General features: G+C 51.3%; 1 long non-coding RNA gene across 1 annotated transcript; it reads right to left on the bottom strand.

Moving 5' to 3' along the window:
- Positions 1 to 1881: 1881 nt before the first annotated feature.
- Positions 1882 to 4088, bottom strand: LOC144339681 (uncharacterized). The gene is made up of 2 exons (XR_013414993.1): positions 3310 to 4088; positions 1882 to 3209 (listed from the first exon to the last, which is right to left on the bottom strand). It is a non-coding gene; the product is annotated as an uncharacterized LOC144339681 (long non-coding RNA).
- Between the last annotated feature and the right edge of the window lie 2299 nt (positions 4089 to 6387).

A 6387-nucleotide genomic window follows, 5' to 3' on the forward strand; every position in this document is an offset into this window, starting at 1 on the left:
CATTGCCGTAAAGATAAAACCCAGGCTGGGCGTGGTCCCCACCTCCGCAGCTGCAGCTCTGCCCTCCCCGCCGGCCATTCCCCTTCCTGCTGCCAAGCCCGGGTCATGGCCTCAGCCCCAGCTTCTCACCATTCCCAGATTTAGTGGACTCTCTGGGGCCCTGTGTCTCACCTGCTTCTCCTAATTCTTATGTGGAGTCATGGAGGATCCCCATATTGGGTTTTAGGGTTCAGAATCAAACCCAACCCAGCAGGCTCCTCTCCTGGGAAGACCCCATCAGGGACCCCTCCCTTCCCACTGCTCTGTGAGCCTGCAGGGCCCACCGTGGCCCTGATCTGACAGTGTCTCAGCCTGGTGGGGAGAGTGCCGCAGGGGAGCAGCCAGCAGCACATATCTCACGACCTCCCCAAGGCGATGTGTGTCGACGTCCACGAGTGTCTGCAGGTGCGTGTGAGCGTGTCTGCATGTGCGCATCTTGTGTAGCTATACATGTCTGTGCATGTCCACGTGTGTCTGCAGGTGTGTGTGAGCGTCTGCATGTGTGCGTCTTGTGTAGATATGTGTGTGTCTGTGTGTGTGTGTGTGTCTATTTCCATGTGTCTCTGCATGTCTGTATGTGTGCATCTCGGTGTAGATATGTGTGTGTCCGTGTGTCTGTGTCTGTGTACATGTGTGTCTGTCTGTGTGTCTGTATGTCTGTGTCCATGTGTGTCTGTGTGTCCGCATGTGTACATGCACATCTGCATGTGTCTCTGTGTCACTGTGTGTCACTGTGTATATGTGCATGTGCTTCTGTGTGCGTGTCCATGTGTCTCTGTGTATCTTTCTGCCTGTGTCTAAGGTTCACAGGACAGAAGCCAGAGCCCCACTTCTCTCAGGGTCACGGGGAGGTCAGTGTCCTGGAAAACACGTCCCCCAGGGGTCTCTGACTCACAGAACCACTTCCTCATGCCCTCCCTGTCCCCACAGCTGGGGAGCACAGGCGCCCACAGCTCAGACCCGCAGCTGTGACTCACCCACCTGCTGGCCTCCAGCTGGGCCACTGCCCAGGAAGGGTAGCTGAGGACAGGGAGGAGCCCATGGGAGGCAGGGTCCCAGGCAGGGTCTCTTTGGGCCTGCACCCAGCTTGCTCAGTGGCACTGGGCAGCCCTTTTCTCACAGGACGGGAGGCCTCCAAAACCCTTTGTGCCCGAAGCCCAAGACCACTGGGAAGGGCCTGTGAGTGGGGCAGCCACGCAGGCCTCTCACCCTGGCCGGTGCTGACCCCCCAGTGAGCGAGACGGCATTTCACTGGGTCTCGATCTGCACACGTCCGAGTTTGCAAACACGGCTTCGCATCTGTTTCTCCCGAGGGAGATGCCCCTTCACGTCTCGGGGTCTTTTCCCCATTCTTACTGATTTGTAGAAATTCCTTACATATTCCCGAGGTCTACCTTTCGTTAGTTATGTCCCCGGTGAGTATCTTCTCATTTTTAGCTTCTCTTTCACTTTCTTTGAGGTTATTTTGACCAATAGGTTTTTTTTTTAATGTACTCACAGTTTATCAGACTCCTATTTCATAGCCAGGGCTTCCTATAGTGTATTTAAGAAACCCTTCCCTATGCCAAGCTCATAAATTGTCCACCTACACTTTCCAGCCAAAGTTTTAAAGGAAAACTCTGACATAAGTTCGTGCCCCGTCTGGGGCTGGCTTTGTGTATGTTGGGAAATAGGGATCTCATTTCTTTTTCCACACGGAAAATCATTTTCCCACACCCAGTGACTGCTCTGTTCTTGTGGGAAGGGAAACCCCACAGGAGAACAGGGCGGCAGGGCCCAAGGGAAGGACGAGTGAGGCCCAGCCCAGATGCTGCCCCAGGAGTTGTGAAACTCTAGGATGAGTTCAGCCTGGAATGACTTTAATCCACTCTAATCTGAGGATAAAACTCGGAGAAGTCTTTGCTTCAGGTGAGTGTGCAGTTTGCACGATTAGCCAAATGCCGTCAGTACCAGGCTTTGGGGTTTTCTGTTCTCCTCTCACAGAAAAGGGTATGGCAGGCAATGCGGGCACCAAACTGAAGGGGGTGTGCATGTGTGTGCTTCTCTACGGTGTGTCTGTATATATGTCTGTGTGTACATTCAAGCCTGTGTATGTGTCTTTCTGTCTGCATGTGCACGCATGTGTCTACGTGTGTGTGCATGTGTGCCTGTGTATATGTGTGCATGTGTGTCTCTGTATGTGTCTGTGTGTCTATATGTGTCTGTGTGTGCACACACATCCCTATACATGTGTGTCTCTGTGTGTGCACGTGTTTGTATGTGTATGTGTGTGTACATGCATGTCTGTATGTGTTTCTGTATGTATGTGTGCACATGTCTGCATATGTGTATGTAGCTGTGCATGTGCGTGCCTGTGTCTGCATGTCTGTATGTGTCTATATGTGCGCATGTGTGCATGCATGTATGTGTGCATGTGTCTGTGTGGATACTCATGTGTGTCCATATGTGTGTATATGTGCACATGCATGTCTGTATGTGTGTGCATGTGTTTCTATGTGTGTGCACATGTCTCCATATGTGTATGTAGCTGTGCATGTACATGTCTGTATGTCTGCATGTCTGTATCTATATATGCACATGTATGCATGCATGTGTGTCTGTGCATGTGTATGTGTATACATGTCTGTGTGTATGTACGTGTCTATATGTCTGTATGTAAATGCCTGTGTGTACATGAGTGTGTGTGTCTCTGGGTGTGTGTGGTACAAGAGCAGGTATAGGTATGTGTATGAGTGCATGTCTGTATGTGTGCCTGTGTGTGCGTGTGTGTCTGTGATTGTGTGATGGGCTCACTCGGTGCTGTAAGGATAGGTCTGTGCTCCTCCAGGCCCTATGAGGCCCCACCCCCTGAGCGTAGGGAGACCTGCCCTCACATTGTGTGTGGAGAACAGTGGGTGGGGGAGGGCACTGGAGTGCAGATCGGCGGGGGGGCGGCCTTAGCCCATGGTGTCTGCAGAGGGGATGGGGGCATCTGCTCCCGGAACCACACTCTTTTTCCTTCAGAGGCAGATTCCATATCCTCAGCTGGAGTTCAGTGCTGAGGCTTTAAGTCCAAAACCTCAGTTGTAGGGTCAGGAGCAGGGGCTCCAGGTCTGGGGCCAGAACGTCGGCAGGTGGCTCCCGTCTCGTGCAGATGTGGTGCCTGCATCACCCCATTCTCTGCCAGGACCCTGCAGGTTCAGATGCACATCAGGGACTGTGGCTCCCACCTTCCCTGCTCCTAACTCTTCTGCCCTCCCAGGCACCCCCCACCTCCAGTCCTGGGCTCACCCCAGCCATCACTTCAGGCAGGAGAGTCCCCATTCATTCATTCAGAAAGGCTCTGGCCATCCGCCAGGCTCAGGGCAGAGTGCAGCTCTACCACTTCCAGCCAGGTGATCCTAGTCGCGTTCATGAATCTCCCAGCCTCAGATCCTACCTCTCTCAGTGAGGCAACAGCACCTGGTACCCAGGGTGGTGGCCCAGGGTGGCCGTGGAGTGAGTCACTGGGGAGGGCTCCTGGGTCCTGGGCATCTGAATTGGCTGCACTCAGAAAATCCAGTGCAAATGCGGCAGAGCAGCAGTGCGTTTGCGGCAATGGTCCTGGGTCCACAGCACAGTCCCGGGCATCCACTGAGTTCTCAATTAAATCAAAACCCCCTTCCACAGAAAGCCCCTCTCCACACTCAGAGGAGGTGGAGAGGCTGGAAGTGTCTCTTAATGAACTGTTTACTGCGAAATGCCTTTCACCTTCCAAGCTGCAGTCTTCGAATTAAACCTGGCATTTGAATGCAATAATGAAGAGAGGGGAGCTCCTCTGTCAGCCAGCAGGACACGATGAAAATCCAATTAAGTTGTGCATTTTAATTCCCTTGCCTGCCTGGGCTCATTGCTGGATGAGGGAGAGGGAGCACGCAGTTTTCAGTAGTTTATCTGCACAGCCCAGAGGCAGGTGTTTTACCCGCTGACAATAAAACCCAACAGAGCTGTGACCAAATGGGTGCAAAATAGCGAGTCACTAAAAACGAGCATCGTGAATGCCCGTCTTTCAATACCAGAGACGGAAAGTGCTGGAATAAAGAGATTAAGGAATTAATTGTATTTAGGATGCTCTCACTAGCAGACCCCAGTGCAGGAAAAGTTCCTGGCCACCTGCCAGGACCACACAATGGGATTATGTGGGCCCCAGGAGAAGGAACCTGGCTGGACACCCCTGTTGGTTCAGCAAGGAACCAGCCCAGACGTTTGGAACCTGAAAGCACTGAGGTCTTAAGTCATGAGACTGGGGTTGAAAGAAAGGCACAAAAATAGAAAATAAAAGAGAAAGAAAGAAAAGAGAAGGGAAGAAAGCCAACGCCCTCGCAAGGTTCTTGGTCTTCCAGGGAGAACAGGAAAATCCACCTCGGTTCATTTCTTAGAACTTAATGAGAAAACAGAGGTACTGTCCTCACTTGAATTAATTTTTACATTTAAAATCTGATAGTAAGAAGGAAAGGTTATGTTAGAACTGCAAGAAAATATATGTAGTAACTACAGATTTTATCATCCAGTACCCTGGGGCTTTGAGGGCAGGACACACCTAGGACAGCAGGGTACGAGCACCCCGCAGAGCGAGCTGCCTCCAGAACGGCCACCCACACCAGGCACAGCTTGTGCCCCCACTCCTCCTCGTTCCCTGGGAACTGGCAGGCCCATCGCTGCTCTGGGCCAGGTGCTGGCCTGGCTCCTCATGAAGGCAGCTCTGCGTCCCTCAGACTCTGCTGGAAGCATCCCGCAGATAAGAGAATTCTGATCTCCGCCTCCAGGGATGGGGTGTCCACGGCATGTCTGCAGGTATGAACACACAGTTTGGCATGAACACGTGCCTTTAGCGTTCTCTGGGACTAGACTGCGCAGATTAACAAGGTACCTTAAAACAGGGGTGCCCAACCCTGACCGTGGACAGGTACTGGCCCGTGGCCTGTTCGGGATGGGGCCGCACAGCCTCCCGTCGGATCAGCGGCGGCATTAGATTCTCACAGGAGCATGAACCCTACTGTGAACTGTGCACACGAGGGATCCCAGTTGCGCATCCCTTATGAGAATCTAACTAATGCCTGAGGGTATGAGGTGGAGGAGTTTCATCTCAAACCATCCCCCCAACCCCACCCTCATCCCACAGTCCGTGCAAAAATTGTCTTCCACGAAACTGATGCCAAAATGGTTGGGGATGGCTGCCTTAAAACACAAGACCGATTTATACAAAAGGAGCAACATGCACTGATATTTACACACAGGAGAGGAGCCACGTGACCTAAAGGAACACGGTCCATTCGTCCTGCAGGAAGTGAAATTTACACACAGGAGAGGAGCCATGTGACCTAAAGGAACACAGTCCATTCCATCCGGAAGGAAGTGAAATTTACACACAGGAGAGGAGCCACCTGACCTAAAGGAACAGGTCCATTCCGTCCTGCAGAAAGTGAAATTTACACACAGGAGAGGAGCCACCTGACCTAAAGGAACACGGTCCATCCCGTCCTGCAGGAAGTGAAATTTATACACAGGAGAGGAGCCACCTCACCTAAAGGAACAGGGTCCATCCCGTCCTGCAGGAAGTGAAATTTACACACAGGAGAGGAGCCATGTGACCTAAAGGAACACAGTCCATTCCATCCGGCAGGAAGTGAAATTTACACACAGGAGAGGAGCCACCTGACCTAAAGGAACCCGGTCCATTCCGTCCTGCAGGAAGTGAAATTTACACACAGGAGAGAAGCCACATGACCTAAAGGAAAATGGTCCATTCCAGTCCTGCAGGAAACAATCAGTGCTTCTTAAATTTGATGCCGTTCTCACCTAGTCCAGTGGCTATTTCTCCTCCTACTTTCCTGGAAGAACACCACTGCTAGGCTCTAGGTTTCTGACAGCTCAGCCACTTTAAAGCAGGAAATCCAGCTGCCTAGGACCCATCTTGGTCTGTCCTTCACTCAGTGTGACCTGGAGGTTCCTTCGTCTTATTATGTGAAGGTTATGATCTCACACCCAGAGTGCAGCAAACATTAAAACCTGGCATTATGAATGTGGATTCTTCCACAGAACAGATTCCTAAATCATGGTATACTATCTAATTAAATGGAATATTAAAATGAATGAGCTAGAATTTATAAATTAACATAGATAATCTAAGAACAAATTAAATACAGGGACACCAGCAAGACTGTGAACTAGGAAGCCCCAGGGAGCCCTCGTTCCCCGACCTAGACACTGGTTAGTAATAATCTATGGGCAGAACAGCCGGTGTAAGAACTCCAGAATCCAATTAGGAAGTTGCAGCACCCGCTGTGAGTGCAAAACCCAGAAGCGCTACATCTGAGCAGGTAAGAAAAA

Source organism: Macaca mulatta, chromosome 3 (genome assembly GCF_049350105.2).
Source record: "Macaca mulatta isolate MMU2019108-1 chromosome 3, T2T-MMU8v2.0, whole genome shotgun sequence".
NCBI classification, from domain to species: domain Eukaryota; kingdom Metazoa; phylum Chordata; class Mammalia; order Primates; family Cercopithecidae; genus Macaca; species Macaca mulatta.